Source organism: Ambystoma mexicanum, chromosome 4q (genome assembly GCF_040938575.1).
Source record: "Ambystoma mexicanum isolate Mex_15411 chromosome 4q, UKY_AmexF1_1, whole genome shotgun sequence".
Lineage (NCBI taxonomy): Eukaryota > Metazoa > Chordata > Amphibia > Caudata > Ambystomatidae > Ambystoma > Ambystoma mexicanum.
In genome coordinates, this window is record NC_090928.1 from 564,496,747 (window position 1) to 564,522,513 (window position 25,767).

Consider the following 25,767-nt stretch of genomic DNA (forward strand, 5'->3'; position numbering starts at 1 on the left):
GGATTTCCTCTACCTCATTCTCATCATCCTCTTCTTCCTCCTCCGCATCCTCAGTCCTGTTCCCCTCTTCAGGCCCTTGGGGAGGTGGTGGTGGTGGAGGGGGTGGTGGTGGTGCTGAAGCAGGTGCAGCACCAAGTGGCAGTTCAGCAGCCAAGGATGCCATGTCGATGATGGTGTAGTCTGCAGGTGGCAGCAAAAATCACTGTGTTCTGAAGAATAGCCAGAAACACAATGGGAATAAGCTCTTGGGCGTGGTCTTTTATAGGGGTGCTTGTGCGCGGTCCGCGGACATGCGCACTGTGCGCGGACAGATTGAACAGAAAAAAAGGATCGGAAAGTTTCAAAAGGTATAGAAACTCAAGATTGCTATGTGGGACTTGTGGCATGGTGAGATTTTATTGAAAAATATTATGGATTAACTGAAAATGTACTTTTAAATTGTTCGGGGACACGAACAGTGTCCGCATTTCAGGACACACGATGAGCGTGGGCGCGGTCATATGATCTGTTTGCGAACTAGTCTGCGAAGGAAGCGCCTGTCCGCGGGACACCAAGTGCACGGAGATTGGTTAGCGCATGCGCATTGATGTCCTATGGACACTGTTTGGGTTCTGAAGTAATTAAAAGTGCGTCACACGTGAAACGAACATTTCGGGACACCGCGTGTGTTCTTAGAACAGTTTAAACTTGGTAGCGAACAGTAAGGACAGATATAGTGTTCTTTATGTACGAACATTTCAGGACACCAATTGTGTTCTTAGAACACTTTCAATTGGGTAGCGAACACTACGAACAGTAGTACTGTTGTTCAGGACACATCATTTTCGTTTATTTACGAACATTTCAGGACACCAATTGTGTTCTTAGGACAGTTTTAAGTTGATAGCGAACATTACGGACAGATATAGTGTTCTTTAGAACACTTTAATTTTTGTTTCTTTAGGAACATTTCAGGACACTACGAGTGTTCTTAGAACATTTTGAACTTGCATGAGAACATTACGGACAGATGTAGTGTCCTCAGGACAGTTACATTTTCGTTTGTTTACGAACATTTCCGAACAACCGAACTGAAAGTAATTACAACACAATATAAGAAAAGTAACTTTATTTCATATATATATATACAATTTTGACTGGGAAGGTGGGGCAGAAACGGAAACAAAAACAGGAGAATTAGGGATTTCTAGATAACTGGGATCAGGTGAAGAAGGGAAGGAAATGTCATCGAAACGCTTTGGTCCATAGACAGGGTTTGGGGTTAACTGCGTGGGATAGGGCGAGGGGGGACAAGTGCAGGTTGGACAATGGTGTGCTGTTGGGGGTTTCACATAATTTTCCACAAAGTTTTTCAAATCCATAACATTTTGCATAAGGTCGTCCATTTTTTGATGAATCTGCTGTAGAGTGATATCCTCTGATTGTTGTTGTGAGATGCTTGGAATTTTTGTATGGTCTGTAATAAAAAAAAAATGTATATGTTAAATGTATACAACATAATATTTATTAATTGGTTTATATAGTAAAGTGTGTACCATTAGGTGGACTATTTTCTAACATTTCCTCTCGTGGGAAATGCTCCTCTAGCCGGTCGAGAGTACTACACATTTCTGTGAGAAAACAAAAAAGTAATATGTTTTTTTTTTCTAATATAGAAAGTTTATAAATATATGAGTAAAAAGAAGTGCACTTACTATGTCTGGTGAGATATGTAATCAGTAGTGTATACGTCTGGTCTTGCTGTTGGTTGTGGAGCGTCTGTGAGGTAATTATGGTGGAAGCCACTTTATCTTCTTTTGGTATATTCCTTTTTAAAACATATTGGCCCTCATTCCGTGTTAGGACTACACCATGGAGTAAATAGCTCCATGGTTGGCAACCATGGAGCTATTTACTCCATGGAATACCGGCATGGTGAATGGAGTAATTTCCGTTCCATTCCAAGGTTGGATGGACCGGTAATTCCCCATTCACCATAGCCCTTCCCCATCCCCATTTCTGCCCCCATAGGGCTCAATGGGAATGGGGAAGGAGGTAATTACGGCACCGTAAATTACGGTGCCGTAATTTACTCCAAGGTCACTTTGCGGGTCCCGTAATTTACTCCTGCTAAAAGCAGGAGGTAAAGAGGGACCCGCAAAGGGAACTCGGAATACAGAGGTAAGGGATTACCGCCATTGGTGCCCTTACAGGCGCCTGTAATCCCTAACCTCCAACCTCGGAATTACCATCATTGTATTTACATGAATGGTTAGTGTGTTAAATATATGGGTAACATTTTTTAAGTATTACTACATATACTTTGTATGTGTGCTGCTTTGTGAATTTGTTAAATGTTCCTATGTTATGATATAACTATTACACATACCTCCCTTAGAAGCGTCTTCAGAACACCACCATCTTGTTTATTTGGGAACATTTCAGGACACCGCAAGTGTTCTTAGGAAACATTCAACTTGACAAAGAACAATACGGACAGCGTCCTCAGGACACCCCCTATGAACACTCCCCGGACACCGCAAGTGTTCTTAGAAGCGTCTTCAGAACACCCCCATTTTGTTTATTTGCGAACATTTCAGTACACCACGAGTGTTCTTAGGACACATTCAACTTGACAGAGAACAATACGGACAGCGTCCTCAGGACACCCCCTACGAACACTCCCCGGACACCGCGAGTGTTCTTAGAAGCGTCTTCAGAACACCCCCATTTTGTTTATTTGCGAACATTTCAGGACACCGTGAGTGTTCTTAGGACACATTCAACTTGACAGAGAACAATACGGACAGCGTCCTCAGGACACCCCCTACGAACACTCCCCGGACACCGCGAGTGTTCTTAGAAGCGTCTTCAGAACACCCCCATTTTGTTTATTTGCGAACATTTCAGGACACCGCGAGTGTTCTTAGAACACATTCAACTTGACAGAGAACAATACGGACAGCGGCCTCAGAACAACCCCTACAAACATTTCAGGACACCGGGACTGTTCTCAAAAACGTCTTCAGAACACCCCCATTTTGTTTATTTGCGAACATTTCAGGACACCGCGCGTGTTCTTAGAACACATTCAACTTGACAGAGAACAATACAGACAGCGTCCTCAGGACACCACCTAGGAACACTCCCCGAACACCGCGAGTGTTCTTAGAACAGTTTCACTTTGCTTGCGAACAAAACAGACACATATTGACTCCTTAGAACACCCCCTAGTCAGTTTATTTAGAACATTTCAGAACACCCGTGATGGCCGCAAACAAATCGAACACAAAAAGAACATCTAACACATAAAAAACACAACTTTCATCCTATCTCATACACTCCCACCCTCCCCAAACACTCCTACACACCAACACACTCTACAAAATACACATTTTGAACAAAGTTTCACCACGCTGTCCAGGGACGTCCACGAATCCAATATGGCGGGCGCTACCGAAAAATCTGACGCGCTTCACGCTCCACGCTGTCCAATCAGCGAACACTTTGCATGTCCGCGAACATCACGCAAGACGATTGGGCAATCAGGACACTTTCCGCGGAGCGAACAGGGAAGTGTATCCGCAAACCGAACACAGATATCACTAATTTTTTTTTACCTACTTTTTGGTCATTTTAAAAAAAACTACTGGACGGATTTTCACCAAATTTGCAAAAGCACGCTTTCAGGACCAAGCCACTGCTCCTGGTCCAAATTTGGTGGAAATCAGTCCAGCGGTTTGGGCTGTATGTGCGAGCAACATTTTTTTCCCAATCACTCTATGGAGAGTGAGTATAATGTATACAAATATGAGCATATAGAGGGAAGGTAGAGTAATAAAAATAAAACTATGAGAAAGTGCTGATAACCATAATGATTATCTTCATGCACAGAAATGATTGCTCTCTTTCAAGCCTGTATCTTCCGCTATGTACATGTTTCATATGATGTGACAGGACCCTAACTCTACAAATATAGTACCTTTTCAATTTTTACTTCCTGACTGTTACTGAAGAAAACTATGTGGCTTCGATATGTCAGTAAAGGATAAAAAGCCATGTGATGTCATCAGTTATGTCATCAATGACATTTGTGATGTCATCTTTGATGTCCTGGGTGTTAGTGTTAGCAGTGCACGGTGGCGTGAGTTATGGTTCCTTATGTTACCATAACTGTCGAATTTCAGGAGTTTTTCGGTTTTACTTTGAGCCATAACATCCCTTTAACAAAGTTTTTTCACTGAATTTCATAGGTTTTTAATAGCGCAACTTAACCATAACGTCCCTTTAACAAAGTTTTTTTAATATCACGCAAACAATATACAAACATGGCGTGCAAAAACCAACTTCTACAGATGGCTTTACACAGAATGTTGCAAAGTAAGAATTTATGCTCGTTCACAGTGAAGGTCAGCTGCTTCCACAACTTCTACAGATGGCTTTACACAGAATGTTGCAAAGTAAGAATTTATGCTCGTTCACAGTGAAGGTCAGCTGCTTCCATTTTTTTCTCGGGCCCCGGAGAGGCTCACGAAGCGGACTATAAAGTTGTATTGTGTTTTGACCTTGACAGACAGAGATTGTGATGAAAGACTTCTCTTGAAGGAGTGTTGCTAAAACGTAAGAGAAGATAAAGATGAAATTTCTGAAACGAAACCACTTTTACATATTATATCACTATACGAAAGATCGTTGGCACACGCAGAGTCGTATTTTGGGACTGCACCACTCGTAGACAATGGAAATTGCAATTGTACTGTAAGTAACCCTTTAGATTACTTTATCCCAAATATAATTACAATAGCGTAGCATTAAAGACCGCTCAAGTTGAACTTGTTTGTTGAAAGTGGCATAATGTTTTCTACCGCGCACTATTCCCGCCAAATTGATCCCCTGTCGTTTAGAGGGCTCTGAAAAAGGCAGACGACACAGGGTGGGTTAATAGAAATAATTTAACCGGTCTATAGACGGTCAAGCGCTCTACTCGCTGTGCCACTTCACTGTAGCCTGTCAAGTGGCACAGCGAGTACAGCGCTCGCTTTGACATCCGTGCACAGCTTGCTAACGCAAGTTTGAATCCCGGCAAGGCGAAACTCAGCCTTTCATCCTTCTGTGGTCAATAAATGAGCACCACACACCGTGGTTAATAATAAGCACCGCTTACATACCTCACGGTTCTTAGCGCTATATGAATGGGAAAATATTATTATTTTATTATTAACATACACTGTTGCACTATCTTCGATAGCAAATAGTTTCACGCCCAAATAAATAAAATGATGATTTTTAATGAAGATCGGCTGGTGAGACTAATTTATGTTTTTTAACACAGGTACGTGGCCCCATTTTGTTTATGTCACGATTTACAGACTCCAGCGGATGGGGTCTTCAACTACCAGGTGCAAGTCTAAATATGCAACTTCATGACCCTCACCATTTTATGGGACAATTGCCAAGGACCAATATGCCCTTACGCAGTACTAGCGGCTACAAACAACATACCAACCAATAGTCTGGTCTAATGGCTCGTTGTTGGAGCAACCTTCCGATTATCAGAGCGACCATTTACTGCTTTTATCATAAACCAACAGCCTATCTACCGCAAAGGAACAACGCGTGTTTCCAAATAAACTTTTGCTGATCGACAGCAGAGACAATAGCAAATCGCTGAATATTCACTAAACATTTCATGTGAAATAAATGTACTTTACCAAATGTACAATCCTGCTGTTTACTTTTAAACCACAGTTTCATATTCCGAATTGTGGCGCACTGAGTTGTAAGCTGATCAAACACTCTCTGTACCGCAAAGCAACATCGCGTGTCTCAACATGAACTTTTGCGGATCGACAACAAAGACACATGCAAATTGCTGAATATTCTCTAAACATTTGATGTCAAATAAATGTACTTTACAACATTTACAATCTTGCTCTTTGCTTTTAAATCACAGTTTCATATTCCGAATTGTGGCGTGCTGTGTTGTGACATAATGTGTGTTGTCTTCTGGGTTCTGTGTAAAGTCGCGTAGTGCTGGAGACGACTGGGCGCGTTTCATTACGCACCCTGTAACGTCACGGAGAAAGGTGGGGAATATTAATGCTTTGATAATATCAGGTTTAGGGGCGGGAGATATGATTTAGTGTCGCAAAAGCAAGTCAGCCAGGTCAATAGCGCCAGTCATAGGATTATCACATAATGTCGGCGCACACCAGCCGGATTTATCGTTTCTTTAGTGGACAAAAAGTCGGTTGACGCCCCTAGGAAATTGTACTATTAGCGAACAAAAGGAGTGCTCTTAAAACACTTTCACCCTGACAACAAACAATACAAACAACGTTCTCAGAACACCCCCATTTTGTGTAATTGCAACCATTTCGGGACACTGCGAGTGTTCTTAGAACACATTCAACTAGACAGATTACAATATGGACAGCGTCCTGAGGACACCCCCAGTTTGTGTATTTACGAACAATTAAGTACACCGCGAGTGTTCATAGCTCATTTTTACCTTCCTTGCGAACAAACATGACACATACTCTGTCCTCTAAACACCCCACCATTTAGTTTATTTACAAAATGTCAGAACAGCCATGTTCTCCGCGGACAAATCAAACGCAACAAAAAGGTCTAGCACATAAAAAAACAAAACATTGAACCTATCTCATACTCCCCAACCCTCCCCAAACACCAACACACGGCACTAAATACAATTTTTTATCCACGTTTCACTGCGCTGTACGTGGTGGACTGCAAATACAAGATGGCGGGCGCCACAGAAAATCTGACGCGCTCCACGCCCCTCACCGTCCAATCAGCGAACACGTTGCATGTCCGCGGACATGACGCAAGCCCATGGGCCAATCGGGGTGCTGTCCGCGGAGCGAACAGGGAAGTCCGTCCGCGAAGCGAACACAGATATCACAAATTTTTTTGCCTTACATTTTGGTCATTTTTAAAAAAACTACTGGACAGATTTACACCAAATTTACAAAAGCACGCTTTTGGGACCAGGCCGCCGCTCCTGCCGCAAATTTGGTGTAAATCCGTCCAGTGGTTCGGGCTGTAGCCGTGCGCAAAGTTTTTTCCCATTCAGTCTATGGGAAAAAAAAAGTTTTGGGACCCCCCCTATAACTTTTCCCCCCTGGACGAATCCTCACCAAACTTTGCAAAAAAATTCAGAGTGACCCAACTACTTTTTTTGCAAAGTTTGGTGAGGATCCGTCCAGGGAGAGCGAAGTTATAAACCGCCCAAAAAGTGCTCTTCCTATGGAAACAGCAACTTAACCATAACTACATGGCCACTACCATGGCCATGTAATATATATATATATATATATATATACAGGGTTCATGCTACTTACCCTGTAATAAGCATCTCAATAAGCATATTCTCTTTTTTTAACCACTACTATCAAATGCCATGTATTGCAACATTCTGCACCTGGTCACATCAAGTGTCAGTTACTTACATGTACTGCCAACATATTGGACTACTTCACACCTAATGCCACTTATCAATGTTCTACAAATCCTTCCCAACTTCATTTCCCTTACATGTAGAACAAAGTTACAAACACTGCACCTCTACATGCATGTATGCATTTTGTTTATTTTCATAAAAATGCTCATAAAATGTTTTTATTTCTAAAACAGCATTTTTGCTTATTTATAAATATCATATTTTCCAACCTTTGCCATTACAACCCTTACAGTGCCACCATTTTCCACCTGCTCACATATATATGTATAGTGCCACTGTATGTAAATATGTTTCCCCTTTCAATACATACCTACTGCAAACATGAAAATGAAAAAAATGCAGCAATTTTCCTTACATACAAAAGACTACTCTTCTCCAACCACTCTACTACATCATACTACATACTAACAGCCTACATTTCTGCAACTGCAACATTCCACAGTTTGACCACTAGGCCACACTACAACATATTACATATCCACTGCACCACAACAAGTGCACTTTCATACTAAAAGCACAAGGACAACAATTGCCCTACTGCAAAGTTGTCATGAATTTTTACATCAAGTCAAACATTGCTGTACAGCTAATACCATTCCATATTAGCCTTAGTGCAAACCTTCCTGTGCTGCAACAGTTAACTGAATTGTATACACTCTTTTTCCAATAATTGGTCTTACCTTAATACATAACAACATTTCTTAGTGAAACTATTTCAACATTATCACATATACTAACTAACTTTCTTTTACAATTACAGGAAAAATGAAGATTGATAAAGATAGTTACTGAACAAAGGAAACTCTTCACATCGTAAAAAGTGAAAATATTAATATAGCATGAATATCTCTATAATTGTATTAATTTACTTTCACTATATATTAGCCTAAAGTATTCTTTTCTACTCAACAATATTGTATTTCACTCTTACTAATTCTATTGCAGCATTCACACTCTTTCTAATCCCATCTGTACATTGATTTTTATTCAATACACCACCAATTCCTTACTGCCTAACAACACACCCATCTCTTATCAACTACTATGTCAGTCTAGAAATACGGATACCTCTACTTTGAGACCGCAAACGCATTTTGGTGGCCGTGGGCCAACCGTCTCATGCATGATATGACAAAATATAGGTTTTCGAATTTGCCAATGAACGGCCATTTTGATGTAACAAGAATCGCCATTTTGTTTTCTAACCATTGCTCATTGCTTTCTGTTCCTATTGCCTCGCAGTATATTTTCCGCTTAGACTGCTTGACTGTGAAACATTGTTGTCTGTATGTGAAAAGGACAAGGCCGCAGGGCCGTGATGATAACAAGAGTTCGCTGAAACACAAACATAGGTAGCGCCAGGAAGAATGCCCGGCTCCCTCCCGAATGTAGCCTTGAAGCAGAGCTGCAGGGCATTTAATCATCTCACAGCTGCCAGCCAGTCTCGTTATATGGCAGAATATGTTAGAATAATACTGCTAAAGGCTTGAATTATGCTTTTCTTACGGCCCCCCTTTGCTGAGCCCGCTAGAGCATGTCGGCTCCCAGGACGCGAATAGCACCTGATAGATAGCAAGGTCCGGAATGCAACTCCCCCCCCGTATGTAGTTCGCTTCCAAGAACAGAAGCGCTGTGTTCTATTCAATAACCGAAAGATGCCTTCGCACTCACAAATTGCAAATTGTTACTAGAATAGATGTTTGAAGGTGTCATAGTGGTCGGAGATGTCCATCATCACACCAAGTTCAAAGAAACCCAATAAAGGGGGGTGTTAAACATGTCATAGCTGATTGTTTGATATGCATTTTGTATATATGTAACTGATGTACGTAATTCGCTCTCTTGCATCCCTCGAGGTCTAGAGATACACGTCGCGGGGCGTGAGACCGAGTTGGCCAACTGAGACTTTTGCTTTGCAATAAAACCCTAGCTTTGGGAATACAACCTCGTGTCTGGCGTCTCTATCGTGTGTGGTGACTCACCTTGTTTCCATAGACGTCAGGGTCCCCCAGGGCCCCTTTCAAGATGGCACCCAAATAGGGACCCTCCCCCACTTGTACCATCGCGCAATGTTGTTATTGAGAAAGGCAGAGAACAGCGAAGACGGGACGATCGAGCCGGGATCAAGAGGTGTTCGGGGCACCCTGTAAAAGTGATGAGAGACTCCTTTGCAGATCTGCACACATCTGATCCCTGATCGACTTGCCTGGCTAGAGAACAAGGAGGCGGGGGTCCCGAAACGAGGCGGACACAACGTCCTTTGGTGCGTCAGTATACAGACGACTTGATTTATCAGGTGAGTCATTCCCTGATTCAAAGCATCCTGATATTGGTTGAGAGTTGACTTTGCAAAATCAAACGCCCTAGGTAAGGTTGATTAACCAGGGGGAATGTTGAAACATGCCTGGGGTATTGTCCACCCTAGCAGGGTTTTTCCGCTGTGGTAGACAATCTTTGGAAGATGGCGAAATTGCACCACCTGGGGGAACGCCGGCGTATGAGATGTATGTGAAGTATGGAGTGGGGGCGATAATATTCTGTGAGACTTGGCATAGGCAAACCAGAAAGCAACAAGACCATCAGTGGCCGATTAATGGTAGTTTTGAGATAGCAAGGATAGATAACGTGGAAAGGGTGTTGATAAGAAAGAAAGCAAGTCCTGCAGCATTTGAGACTATTAAAGACTGGAGAAAGGAAGCAATGCTCCAAATTAAAAGCAGAGCAAAGCATGCGCGCAGGCATAAATCGAAAGGTGAAGTAGCGGAAGAAAAAGAAGAGGAGGAGTGAACTGAGAGTCTAAGAAGGGCAGGTGGGCGTGACCAGTTGAATATAGAAAAGATATACCCACAACAAGAATTACACATAGCAGATGAATTGATAGAAAATATATTGACCCATACAAAACAAGGCCCAAGATCAGAAGTAAGACCAGACACATCAGTAGCTATTGCCCAGACCCCGCCCGTAGCTCAAGCTCCCCCTCCGGTAGCTCAAGCCCTCCGAAAACCACAGACCGCGCGCGTAACACTTCCTATTAGTCAACCAGGCCTACAACAGACACTCCCTGTTCTCATTGTCCCATCCGCACCTCCCGCCTCAGGCACAGAGTCGGCACGTCTGTTCCTCCCGGGGTTGAAGTTGAAAACACGGGGGCAAGAGGCGGGACTGACCAACGGGGGTGCACGAGGGTAACCCGCAGCGCAATCAGCAAAGAAAGGAAAGTGGAATTGCAGCAACAGGCAGAGATGTATATAGACGGGAATGATGGAACGGCAACATTGGCTTCAATATATGACTTCCGTAGAAGCAACGAAAGACAGGTAGTGTTGGAATGCATGGGTGAATATTTGGTGGAGAAATGGAAACAGCTAATTGGGAAATTACCACTGCAGCGATTGTTAGATTTGAATGCATTAGCACGCTGTAGGTAGAGGGATGAAGAAGTGAGAGAACATGTATATAGACTTTTTGAGCTTAGAGATGAATTAGATAATGATTATGTTGAAACGTTTACTGCACCTGTCAAAGTGTTTGCTACTCCTGCATACAGGAGTAGGGATATCGGGAGACCTGGGAAGGGGGAAAAGGGGTTGCATAATAAACGGCAGCAATTACCATCGCTGGTGCAGAAGGAGATGGTGAACGAATTATCGTTGCTAAAACAGGTGAGGGCAGACTTGAAAGAATGTCTAATTAGAACACAGGTACTAATGCAGCAAGTAACAGGACATAATATAGGGCGAGGGAACGCACAAGGAAGGAGTAATTCGAATATGCATGGGGGAACAGTGGGACCGAATCAGTGTGCATATTGTAAAGAGGAAGGACATTGGCGAGTGCAATGCCCGCATCTGCAGAATAGAAATGGGTCTGGTCAGAGGAGACAGCATAGAGGACACCCAGGAGCGAATGGACCAAATAGGAATAGTATGCAGCAGCATCATAATAACGGAGGTGATCAAAACCAAGGCCAAAACCAAAATGCCCCAAACCAGAGTCAGGGACAGCAAAATCAACAATATGGAAATCAGAGTTGGGGAAATAGAGGGAAGAGTGGAAATGTTTTCGATACACAGCCAAACACGTATTACAGTAATAGTAATGATTACACATCGGACGATGTGTTATTTCCCCAATAGGACAGCCCAGGACAGGGGTCGGTACCAGTGTCTATTCCCGTGAATCAGAGAGGACCCTGCGTATAAATGAGAGTCGGGAATGAGGAGCACCGCTTTCTTGTAGATACAGGAGCACAGAAGTGTTCAATAGACCATCACTTGGTTCCGGTTATACCACTGTCAGAGCAAAAGAATATTTACGTAGGGTTCGCAGGTACACCAGTCATAAACCCAGTGTCCAAACCAGTCCCAGTTACCATAGGACCATTTACTGAACATTGTCCTTTCCTTCTAACAGAAAACTGTGGAGAAAATTTGTTGGGATTAAATTTGTTGAAAAAACTAGGTTCTGTTATACATTGCACGGCAGACGGAGTGTTTCTAACGATATGGCCACATGATGCCCCTGTGTCAGAATTCATGTCTGAAGAGTTACCAGGGGAACTAAGTAAAGTACCAACCTGTATATGGGCAATGCATGACAACGATGTGGGATGTTTAAAGATAGAGCAAGTAAAGATTATTTTGAAAGAAGGTGTTACCCTACCGCGAATACCCCAATACAAAATTTCGGTTGAAGGTGAGAAAAGATTATAGAGTATTGTTACTGATTTGGTGAAATTAGGGGTAATCGAGGAAATCACAGGCAGTACATTTAACAGCCCGATTCTTCCGGTTTAGAAAAAAGGAGGTAATGAGGTACCATACCGTTTCATAATTGATCTATGCGCATTGAATAAGGTAGTAGATCCGCAATTTCCTCTAGTGCCAGACGTCACTACAATATTGACAATGATACCTGTTTCAGCAGAATATTTTAGTGTAGTAGATTTGAAAAACGCATTCTTTAGTATTCCAGTGGACAAGGACAGTAGATATTTGTTCGCGTTCACATTAGGAGGACAATCATTTACATTTACGCGGATTGCGCAAGGTTACACGGAAAGTCCAAGTATTTACAGTAGCGCATTAAAAGAACAGCTAGACATGCTGGAATTACCCATGGGTTGTGTACTTTTGCAATACATAGACGATCTATTGCTAGCTGCAGACACAGAGGAAATTTGTAAAGAAAGCACTGTATTACTACTGTCACACCTAGCGGCACATGGCCATAAAGCTAGTTTGAAGAAATTTCAATATAATCGAAAGGAAGTGGCTAATTTGGGCTATTTGGGCTACCTACTTTCGAAAGGAGGGAGAAGACTAATGCCAGAACGCATAGAAAGTATTTCTTGTATGCCTATTCCAAAGACACAAAAAGGAGTCAGAGCCATAATAGGCATGGCTTCATATTGCTGACAATGGATTGGTAATTTTGCGTTAATTGTGAAACCATTAGTGAATTTAACTAGAAAGGATGCGGTCATGCCTTTGCAGTGGGATAAGAAATGTCAGAAAGCATTTGATGTATTGAAAACTGCATTATGCTCGGTTCCAGTTTTGGGTACGCCGAACTATGAATTTCTTTTTAGACTATTTGTGTGTGAAAGTGAAGGATGTGCATTGGCTGTTTTGACACAGGAACAAGGTGGTAGAAATAGGCCGTGTGGCTATTTTTCTTCTGCGCTGGACCCTGTAGCGCGCGCATTACCACAATGTTTGCGATCTGTCGCGGTTGCTGATGCATCAGTGAAACAAAAGGAAGGGATGGTATTGGGGCACACTTTAATTCTGATGGTGCCACATGCCATAGACGTTCTATTAAATAGGACACCGACGCAACACCTCACCTCTGCTAGATTGACAAGATATGAGACTATCTTGTTCGCGCCCCATATCCAAATTATGAGGTGTAGCGCTTTGAATCCTGCAGAATTAATGCCATTGACCTTAAAAGAAATTGGTAAGAATGAATCACCCCCCCACGATTGCTTAATGGTCACTGAGGAAGAAACCAAGGGAAGAGTTGATTTAAGTGATATTCCACAGAAAGAGCCGGATGGAGAGTTATTTTGTGACGGCTCATGTTTTAAATTACCAGATGGCACGACAACTGCCGCATACGCTATCGCTACCCTAGAGAGTGTTGTAGAAAGTAAAAGAATCCCCTATAATTCAGTACAAGCCGCGGAAATAATAGCATTGACCAGAGCCTGCGAGATTTCTGAAAATTTGAATGTGAATATATATACTGATAGTCAGTATGCTTTTGGAGTGGTTCATAACTTTGGTCGACTCTGGGCTGAGAGAGGGTTTATGACATCACATGGTGCCAGAATTCAACATGGCCCTTTGATTGTACGATTGCTGTCTGCACTCATGTTTCCAAAGCGCCTAGCAATAGTGAAATGCGAGGCACATAAAAAAGTAACATGCAAAGTAGGAGAGGGAAACGTGTTTGCAGACAGAATTGCGAATCAACTGCCACTGATTTGAATGCCAAGATGATGACGGTTCAGACAGAGGAAGTACCCTGTATGATAGAAGATGGAGTTGCGACTGTTAAAGAAATGCAGGCCGAGGCTACGGCCGATGAAATACAGGGATGGGCAGAGGGATATGCTGAGTTGGATCTGGAGGGTTGTTGGGTGGACAAGGGAACTAGAAACTGGATGTTTCCAAATGTGTATGTGACTGCAGTGGTCACAATGGCCCACAGCCCTACACACATCTGTGCCAAGAAAATAATACAGCACCAACCTACAGTATGGCAGAATGTAAACATAAAAAAGAATGCAGAGAGGTTGGTGCAGAACTGTATCACGTGTTTACAACACAATGTAGGAAAGGGAACAGTGACTCCAACAGGCAGTTTTGGCCCGCCCTCCATGCCATTTGAGGTAATACATTTTGATTTCATAGAGATTGAGAGGTGCCAAATCTTAAAATACTTCTTGGTGGTGATCTGTGCATTCAGTAAGTGGGTGGAGGCATATCCTTTGAAGGACTGCACAGCAATGAGTACGGCAAAAGTAATGTTGAAGGAGTACTTTTCCAGATTTGGCTTTCCCCGAGTCCTATGGTCTGATAATGGGCCGCATTCTGTGGGTGCAGTGGTATTGCAGATATGTGCTGGTCTCCAGATTGATAAGGGATTCCATAGTTCAAGGCATCCGTGTTCTGCCGGTCTTGTGGAGAGGCACAACGGGATTCTTAAATCAAAGATTAGCAAGATTTGTGCGGGAAGCAAGTTGAGTTGGGTGGATGCATTACCAATAGCACTATTATGCATGCGTACGTCTGCGTGTGTGCAGGCTAAAACTGGGCGCTCCCTGTACGAAATCGTAATGGGGAGGCCGGCAAATGTTTGGTGCGCACCTCAGCCAAAACGTGTTAGTGAGATAGAACATCCTGTGCTGAGTACTTATTATGGCCTTTTAATGCAGAAATTGCGTTTGATTCATCAGCAGGTGCAGGAGGCATTACCAGTGAGATACACCGGTCTGGGGCACGCGCTGGAGCCAGGAGACTGGGTGCTGCTAAAAAACTTTGAAAGAAAGTCATCATTAGCATCCAGGTGGCGCAGGCCCCATCAAGTACTTTTGGCGACGCAGACGGCAATACGGGTGGATGGAAGGAAGTCGTGGATCCATGCCACCCATGCCAAGAAGATTCCAACTGCACTGAAAGACTTGCCTGACACTGATGACCGGAAAGAGACAGCGGTCCCAGAAACGAAAGAAACTGTTGCCAGTAAGGAGCCACCTAATCTGCCAAAACGAGAAGTGAAACTCGAAACAAAGCCTGAGATGATTGCCAAAGAGGGGGAAGGGCAAAGAGTGCCCCAATGTTGCCCAGCAAAATCGACATCACTGCTGACTGACGCGAAATCTGCCTTGCAGATACCAGCAAAACCAAATCGTGTACCCCTTTGACGCCCATCAGCACTTGCCAGCACGCCAAAGAACGGATCTGCATCATTGGCGCGGCGCACACCAGCACCTGCAGTAGCGCCACAGGCTGACTTCAAGCCTGAATCTGAAAGTGCATCAGCAATGTTCACGGATCATACGATACCAGGAGCAAGGCGATACAACCTACGGCCTCGGGAGACAAAGTGATCCGCAGTTCTTTTTGGTGTTTATGTCAACCTCTGGTTCCGCTCATGGACGGAGAAGGAACCAGAGCTGTAGAGGAGAGAAGCGTGAGAATTGTGCAAGTCGGACAATTCAAGACTCGCCGCTCCTCGGTGCGATCATAAAAAGTACATGTATCCTGAACCAGAACGGACAAACTGGGCGTACATGGTACTATGGCAAGTGAAATAACTGATTAACACTACATGTGTCCTGAACCAGAGTGGACAAGCTGGGTGCACATGATACTAAGGCAATAGGATAACTGATCAAAGGTCCTCTGAGTAGTAAAAGAGGGGACAAGTGATCTCGCCTAAAAACGAATAATCGAATCCAGGCTAAAAAAGCACGCAGAACTGAACTGTGACAATTCCATTGAAGTTATTAACATCAGAGCAAGCGCGACGAAGAAAGATATCCACAACGAACTGTGATAAAAAAGAAGAAGGACGATGAGAAACATGCCGGGACCGGTTCCAGCCTCCTCCTGCACCACCACCACTGAGAATGAGTCAGTTATAAAGACTATAAATTTAAGAAAAACGCATGGTAAAACAAATTGTATGCTGGTACTAACGATAATAATGTGCTTTATGAGCGTGGTAGCAACAATATCGACAGCCCTAATATTATGGTGGGTAGAAACAATACACCCATTAGAAATGTTTTTACCAATAATTAATATATCCACTACTGAAAGCCCGGTTCAGGTTATCACTTATACCCTACCCCTAATGGAAGAAAAACACAGGGAAGGTTTTGGAAATAACAACTTACTGCTGATAATGAACATGACACATGCAATCCTGAAGAAAACAAACTGCTGGGTATGTGCCCATTTATCATAGCATGCCGGGAAAGGAATAGGGTGGTATGTGCAGCCATTACCATTAAGTTCTGCATGTAGTGCATCTTTAGCTGCAATGTTCTATGGGAAATGGAATGAGAGTAATGCGGGTCAATTAGACAGAACCAACATGAATGAGTTTGAGGAGATAATAATGAAGCCTGTGGGTTGTTCCATTTTCCATAAAGCACAAGTAATAGCCCCAGAGCCCACGAGGAAAAGTACACGAAAGATAACACGACAAAATAGACGAGATAGATTGTCCCCACCAGAAAAAACATCTGTAATGACGTTTCGTGTAAGAACAGAAGGGGACAAAGATGCAATTCCCCCATCTTACACAGTGAATTATAGCCCAAGAACTGTCCCTTTTTGTCTAAAAATGAAAGGCTCTTTTTCAGTCGGAACATATACTGGTTGTATGAATACAGTGGTACTAAGATGGGAAATAGAACCAGTATACGTAGGTGATCCAGTTTATTTTATATGTGGAGGGAAAACATTGGGGAGGTACATGTTACCTACGGCTACTGTTCCCAGGAGTATTCCTCTTAGAAACAGCAGCCATGGCCAGATTATCCAAAACTAGAGTAAAAAGGACTGACAAAGGTGTTTTAATAGCAACTGATGTAGCAAAATCATTCATTCCATTCTTAGGACAGATAGTGAACTCCTATAATATAAGGCAACTGTCCAGAATCCTAAAGAATACAATAAACACAACAGCAGATATATCATTTAACATGACATTGGATGAAAGAGGAATCAGGTTAATGACGTTGCAAAATAGAATGGCTCTCGATGTGATCCTGGTTGATCGTGGGGGAATTTGCAAAATAGTGGGATCAGCATGTTGTGTTTATGTCGATGACTATTCCCCCACGATCTTTGAAGCAATAAAGAAAATGCATGTTCTAAGCTCTGAATTCCCTACTGGAGAAGGGAGCTGGGGAATAGGATCTTGGTTTTGGGGAATACTGTGATCTTGGGGATGGAAGTTGATCTCAATATTAGTAGTGGTGTTCGGAATATTCCTAACGTGTTGTTGTTGTATACATTGTTTACCCATAGATTGCGCTGAGGTAACTGAGGGATGTACGGAATGATGCATGCATATGATAACAAAGAAAAAACAACCTCATGATCGAACTAGCCCAGACCCAAATGAGATGAGAGCAGTAAAAGAGTTGATGGCAATAGATATTGATGAAGACAATGATGTCCACGATAGTATGCAAGACTCAGACATAAGTACTTCAGATTCATCATCACTAGAAGAGGTTTCAATAAATAGATGAGACGTTTGGCATATGGCCAAAGGAGGGTTTGTCAGTCTAGAAATACGGATACCTCTACTTTGAGACCGCAAACGCATTTTGGTGGCCGTGGGCCAACTGTCTCATGCACGATATGGCAAAATATAGGTTTTCGAGTTTGCCAATGAACGGCCATTTTGATGTATCAAGAATCGCCATTTTGTTTTCTAACCATTGCTCATTGCTTTCTGTTCCTATTGCTTCGCAGTATATTTTCCGCTTACACTGCTCGACTGTGAAACATTGTTGTCTGTAAGTGAAAAGGACAAGGTCGCAGGGCCGTGAGGATAACAAGAGTTTACTGAAACACAAACGTAGGCAGCGCCAGAAAGAATGCCCGGCTCCCTCCCGAATGTAGCCTTGAAACAGAGCTGCAGGGCATTTAATCATTTCACAGCTGCCAGCCAGTCTCGTTATATGGTAGAATATGTTAGAATAATGCTGCTAAAGGCTTGAATTATGCTTTTCTTACGGCCCCCCTTTGCTGAGCCCGCTAGAGCATGTCGGCTCCCAGGACGCGAATAGCACCTGATAGATAGCAAGGTCCGGAATGCAACTCCCCCCCCGTATGTAGTTCGCTTCCAAGAACAGAAGCGCTGTGTTCTATTCAATAACCGAAAGATGCCTTCGCACTCACAAATTGCAAATTGTTACTAGAATAGATGTTTTAAGGTGTCATAGTTGGCCAACTGAGACTTTTGCTTTGCAATAAAACCCTAGCTTTGGGAATACAACCTCATGTCTGGCGTCTCTATCGTGTGTGGTGACTCGCCTTGTTTCCATAGACGTCATGGTCCCCGAGGGGCCCCTTTCAACTATACCACAGTTTCATTTATGTATTCTTGCATACCCCTATCCTATCCACCTCAAGTCCTCAATTCCAAACATACAAATATCACACCCTTTAAATTCAGAATTACCAACACACATTCGCACACATAGACACCCCTTTTCAATTACACCCAAACAACCCTCATGCCTATACACTAAATCAGATGGTTACAGCAACAACTGTTTTCCTCAAGACATCATATTACTAGTTATTAACTTATTAACTGAAACCACCAATCCCTTACTCAATAACAGCAGTGCTGCTGAACACATTCTACTACCAATACCTTATTACCCATTCCCGTCACATGAATATACCTATTTTATATAACACCACCCGATTTCAGTGGCATATTTACCAAGCTCATCACACCTATACAGCTTCTTATTCGTACAACCTTCCCAACCACACCTATCATCCCACTACACAATCGCACAGCACTCTATTCATCTCTACAATAACACCCACACATCCATGCATACTACATGCATAAACATTACACAACTTTGAAACACAACCTTTCTTTTCCCAACAGACAGAACTAATGCCTATGAAAACCAATGCTGTAGAAAACAAAGAAAATATACAGCAGATGAAAATAAGAATAAGCCATACAGTCATCTGCCTCAACAATTTATAGAAACAATGAAAACAGAACAGCTAGTAACCTCACTCAATGAAAGTATACCAGCCAGAACTAATAAAGTCAGCAGCACTAAAAAAGTGAACCCCCTCTTGCAAAATTAAAAGTAAAATAAATGTACAAATAAAACAAACCTACAATTGAACCTAATCCCATATCTACCAATGTTAACGTAGCCACAATAAACATTCTGGAAAATCAATTTTACAAAATATTTTCCACTGTGGAGTTCTTAACAATCACATAGAAAAATCTAAAAAGTCACGTTCTACACTTAAAAATTACTGCACAAAACGAATCCTTGAAACTCTAATTGACAGTCGATTTCTTCTAAAGAAAAGGTTGTTATTTTAATTGTAAACCAAATGAAACCACTAACTAAATGATTCAATACATTACAAGTACTTTTAAACATGTGCAATATCAATATAGATACCTTTTCAAACTTCTATGAAGGTGAATGGATTCACACAAGTAGCACAGAACCATATTTCAATGTAGAGGCTTATAAACAAGAACAAAGACTGGCCACCAGGGGGCGCAGAGACAACCATGCTCTCTGCGTGAGCTCCATTGCTGCAGCTTCGAAAGGTGGATTGAGCCCCCACTTAACGGATCGCCCGGAGTCACTACTGTGGGAATATCCCCCCACTAGGTGGGAGAAATCCGGAAGAAAATCGGAAGAGGAATCCCAAGGAAATCAACTTTAGAATTCACTGCCTGCCGGACCCAGTCTATCGAAAACAAAACCATCAATGCACACGTGTGCTGGAGGGCACTTCAGCGTAGAGGAGCGACTCCACGGAACAATGAAAGACCCACCAATACATCAACACACCTTCTCAGTCCAGGACAACGTGGATGCTGCATCGAAGGCCCTGATAGCCCAACAGGCTGAAGAGGTGGGTGCCCTCAAGTATGCAATATTAAATCCACCGCAGCTGTGGGCCTGCTCCCTGTTGGACTGGGGCTGGAGGATTACTGCGGTCTCGCCCGCGGCTGCACCCCGCTTCACCCGGTCACCCTGGCAGGTACGTTGTGGGACGCTGTCCCAGACCGAGCGAAGGGAACAGCCGGAAGGCACCTACCTGAGGAGGATTTACAGTTTAAACCCGTGAGACACTTCCTGTGCCCTCGGCCACCCCTCCCCTCCTCCCACGGTGACAATGATCCAGTAAGCACTCCTGCTGGTCACAGTCTGGACATCACGGACCCAGGCACTGCCAACTCAGAGGGCGGTGGGCAGACACACTGGTAGCCCTGCTGCAGGACTCCTGCGGCCCCACTGAGCTCCAGGAAAACATGACTTCAAAAGACCTGAACGCTCACGCACTAACTGTTAGAGCATTGTGCAGCCATAGGAGACCCTGGACCTGCCGCACCAGCATGAGCTAGTACAAAGTGTAAACCGCCCACGTATTGTGGCCCAGGTGGGCAAGGAGTTGAACTGAGGGAAACCAAGGAATCCATAGTGGAAAAGCACTGAGTGAGGTCTGACCCACAGGACAGTCATAGAATCAACAACAGTGCAACACGAAACAGCTACTCCCATCCTAACAGCACAACAAGAGGGAGGGAAACTGGTGGAGAAAAACTCAGTGAGACTGGACAACGCCAAACTCTGGGACGCCATCAGACCCCGGCCACACCCAATTACGGCAAATCTGCAGACTCACTTGATACCCTTTTGCAGTAAGAATAGTGCAGGTAGCACGCAGTGACCCTGACCCACTCCAACCCTATGGACAAAGCAGAGAAAGGGCATACCTCGGAGACCAAAAGCACTGCCACCCCTCTTCCTCTCCTGGGTGGGCTCCACGCTGTAGCTAACCACATAAGCAGGTGCAATTGCAATAAGAGTGGGGCTGGCAGCTGCCCAACCGCTGGAGCTCATTCCTGGAACCATTCTGAAGACACCCTCCCACTGGTCCGAAGCACCGCAACCCCATGGATTAACATTTCCTTGCCTAAGTGGTAAGGGATCTAATTTAATACTACAAAGAAATGGCTAAATAGAAAGAGCAGTGCAAGAACACTGGGCACCACGTCTCACAACCGGAAAATACTGTTGATCTACCCCTCTCACAGTGCACTCCTGCACGCGAAAGAACCCACAGGAAGAGCTGCATTAACGAACCTTTGGAAGGGACAAAGATACACATTCCACCTACCACTGCTACTACCTGACGTTTGGTCCACTTCACCCTCACCAGCACTGCTGCTCATTGCTAACGCAACCCCCCAGGGTTACATGAGTGTGAGACAAAAATTAGCCCCATTTGCCTACATCCCCACTCTGATTTGGCCTGGCAACTCCAAAACCATAGCCATGGATATTACGCGCAACAACTCCTCAGCCACAAAAGGGGATATTGGAGCCTTGCTAGGTGAAATCAAGAACATGAGTGCCAACATTTGAGGCAAAATAGACAAGATCACACAAAGGCTGGACAACATGGAAGAAAGACTTGATGGAGTGGAGAAAAACCAAGCATCCATAGACACTCTCAAGGCCCAGTTTGATCAGCGGATACCGAACCTAGAACAACAAGAGGAGGATTTCAGGCTCAAGATGGATGACTTAGAAAACCGGGAAAGACGAAACAATCTGCGCATTTTCAGGATTCCGGAACGTGAAGGTGAAACTGAAAGCGATCTTAGTAAAACGCTTCACAACATCATCAAGCTCCTAATGGCAGACGATGCAACAGATGACCCCAAAACAGAACAAATCCACAGAGCAAGGGGGCCTCCAGGTGGACCAAGATTGATTCCATTGTTTTCAAGACAAAGCTAGAACTAGCAAGGTGATTACCTTAGGAGGTGCCCAAATATCAATATACCAAGACCTATAGCCCTCAGATGCATGTGTGGGCCTCTCACGAAATGGCTGAAGGAGAAGAGCATTCGATACAGATGGAGATACCCCTTCTCCCTTTCATTTGAATATGAAGTAACCAAGATGAGAGTAAGATCTGAGAAAGAAATTAAGGCTTGCATCAATGAACGAATAGACCCGGGAGGAAGAAAACAACCAAGAAAAGATGAGACGGGAGGATTGTGGTTGGCACATCCAGGGACCCAGGAGAAAGCGGGTGAAAGGCTCGAGAAAGTACCGGAGGGGCAATTCCTCCCCAGAGGGGGACAACTGAACATTCTTTAATTTGGTAAGAGAGAATCTAATCTATTGTTCAGAATGTGACTTGTGTAAGTGGCCACTTTTCGAACTTCATATGGCCACGCCAGGGAAAATTGAGGGGGACACAAAGGAGGCTCAATCGAAATTAAGGTATCATGTAAGATCAAGGGGCATAAAATAATGGCCCCCATAGGTGGTTTGATGCAAGACCGGTGTCGTCAACCGGGCTCAATCGGACGTCACCAACTGGGTAAAGGAAGGGAGGGGTGAGGGAGAGCAGTCGAGGGGTTGGGGTCGAAGCAGTATCTATACTGATCCAAAATGCCTGATATAGCGGGAAACCTGAAGAGTGAACAAAACACTGGTCACAGAATGTAAGCTATCTCCAAAAGAAAATATCCAGTGGCATTGACTACTGAAGCAAAAAAGGGGGATTCCCTAAGAATTGGGACACTAAATGTAAAAGGCGTCAACTCACCCACTAAGAGATCACTGGTATCCAGAGAATTCCGTAGGGCCAAGATGGATGTTCTCATGTTACAAGAGACAAAGTACGCCAAGGGGGAGGAACGGCAAATCCTAGGGAGACGGGTTGGGATGGAGTTCTGGGGATCTGGACCACTAAGAAAAGGGGGAGTGGGAATCCTTATCAGAAAAGATATAGATTTTGAAGTAACCAAGATTTGGTCTGATGTAGAAGGACGGGCTCTATTGGCTATGGAGAGCATTGCAAAAGTGAAAGTCACGATTGCCACACTTTACTCCCCCAATTCTGGACAGACTAGGTTTCTGGCTAAAACAATCCCTAAAATTATATTAGAAGCATCAGGTAATATCATTTTAGGGGGAGATTTCATTCAATCGGTGGACCCAACTAAAGATTGGAGACCGGGTAATCCTGATGCGAGAGGCCAAACTAGGGGTGAACGCACAGAATTCACGAGGATGATGGACACATATAGATTGGGAGATGTGTGGAGAGACATGCACCCAAATGAACAAGGCTACACCTTCTACTCCAACCCACATAATACATTCACCCGAATCAACTACATATACCTATCCAAAGATTTCTCTGACATCACAACGCTTGCAGAGATAATCCCAGTTACATGGTCAGACCATGACATGGTGATAGAAGACATCCAGTGGGAGACTCTACCAGTGATAGGGGGCAAATGGCGATCTAACGAAAGCCTATGGCAGGATCCTGTCTTCAAGGTGGCAATGGAGACAGAGATTAACGAGTACCTCAAATTAAATAACACTGGAGAAGTGTCCAAGCAGTTAGTCTGGGAAGCAGGGAAAGCCACTTAGAGAGGTATTTTAATAAAAGAAGGGTCATTCAAAAAGAGGGAGAGAAAACGTATTGAACACAGGCTCAGAACAGAAATCTGTCGACTGGAGGGGGAATGTATGAGAGATGAGGCAAACGATCCCGACAAAATTCATGAAATAAAAAAGAAAAGAGAGGAACTGAGACTGTTAGAACATGAGCAGATAGTGCGCAAGCTTTGTCTCTTGAAACAAAAATTCTATGAAAAAGGAGACAAGGCAGATGCACTACTAGCCGCTAGACTAAGCGGAAAGTACTAGAAATCACGATAGATAACCCCTCCCTAGTAGATACTGCCCCTACCATCCCTGAATGCTTTGCTTCCTTCTATGAAACCTTGTACACCTCAGAAACGATCCCCGAGCATCCGGACATCGAGACTTACCTGTCCTCTATTAATATACCCAAGATATCAGGCCTCGACTCTGACCTGCTGGAATCTCCTATATCTGAGCAAGAAGTACAAGACGCTATAATGAGGCTAACATTGGGCAAATCCCCAGGCGAGGCACTCTCCCTTGAGCCCCTAGCACAGATAATGAGGGCAGACTCCCAAGGAGAGGGAATCTGACTGGGAGCAGTGGAATATAAGGTGGCCCTTTACGCCAATGATATACTCCTACATATGACTAACCCCATGATGTCCATCCCCCTGGCTCTATGTTTATTAGCAGAATATGGCTACCTCTCTGGCTTTAAGGTAAACAAAACCAAATCCATTCTGTTCCCATTACGGGGACCGACAGAGACAAACAAAAGTAGGTACTCCCCACTTGGGCTCAAGATCGAACATTCCAGGTTGAAGTACCTAGGAATACAGATTACCAAAGACCTGGCAGACTTATATGAGGCCAATTTCCCCCTCTCCTCCAACAATTTCACAATGCCCCCAGTAAATAGAGAAAGTTGACGATCTCTTGGCTAGGGCGCCTCAACGCTATCAAAATGGTTTGCCTCTCTCGGTTCTTGTACCCCTTTCAAGTGCTACCCATAGAGGTACCCAATAAATTCTTCCTCGGGGCCAGGATAGCCATGATGAAATACCTCTTTGCGGGGAAGAAGGCTAGGATTTTGTACGACACCCTAACACTTCCCAAAGACAAAGGCGGGGTGGGACTTCCCGATCTCAGAAAATATTACGAGGCAGCCCAACTGCATGTTTTAGTCCCCCATCTCCGCAACCATAAAGAACCTCAATGGATACATATGGACAATCACTACTCATCACCAGCCACGGTCTCTGAATGGCTCTGGGCCCCAAGAAAAGAACTCCAAAATAGACTGACTTAAAGACCACCCAATCCAGAGCACATATGGGGAACATGGAGGAAAGATCCAAAGATGCATAGGATTACAGCATGGCCTTCCCCATTGAGTCACTTATGCTCTCTGGGAATAAATGATCAGATCCCCAACGTAGAGAGATTTCAAACATGGTATGAGGCTGGCTTAGAGAGGGTGGGGCAACTACAGAAAAAAGATTATTTTATTACACTCCCTGATCTGACTGAAGCCCTGGGGATAGACGCACTATCCATTTTTCAATACATACAAATTAAAGGCATCCTAACGAGGCCAAAATGGAAAGATAAATTGATGCGAGAATTGACCCCCTTTGAAAAGTTGCCAGACTCCAGGACAGAGATGAAGGGCCTGATATCAGCCATGTACAGGGAACTGGTCGAAGCAGAGGACGGGACCACAGACCCGCTCAGATGTAGATGGGAGAGCGACCTAGGTGAGCAAATTAGCCCAGACATGTGGGAAGGATGTACATCATCCAAATCAAGTCAATGTAAATTACACGAGATCAAACTGCTAAATAGATGGCAATACAACCCTCTCAGGCTCTCTAAAATGTTCCAAACAATTAACCCAAGATGCTGGCGAGAATGTGGGGAGGTTGCTGACTATTGGCACATGTGGTGGGGCTGCCCTCGAATAAGATTATTTTGGGACAAAGTCCTGGGTTGGTTCAAAGAAATAGATGATATCAAAGAACTGCAGACCCCCACCTTATATTATTTGACCTTGAGAAGAGAGAGGATGAATGGA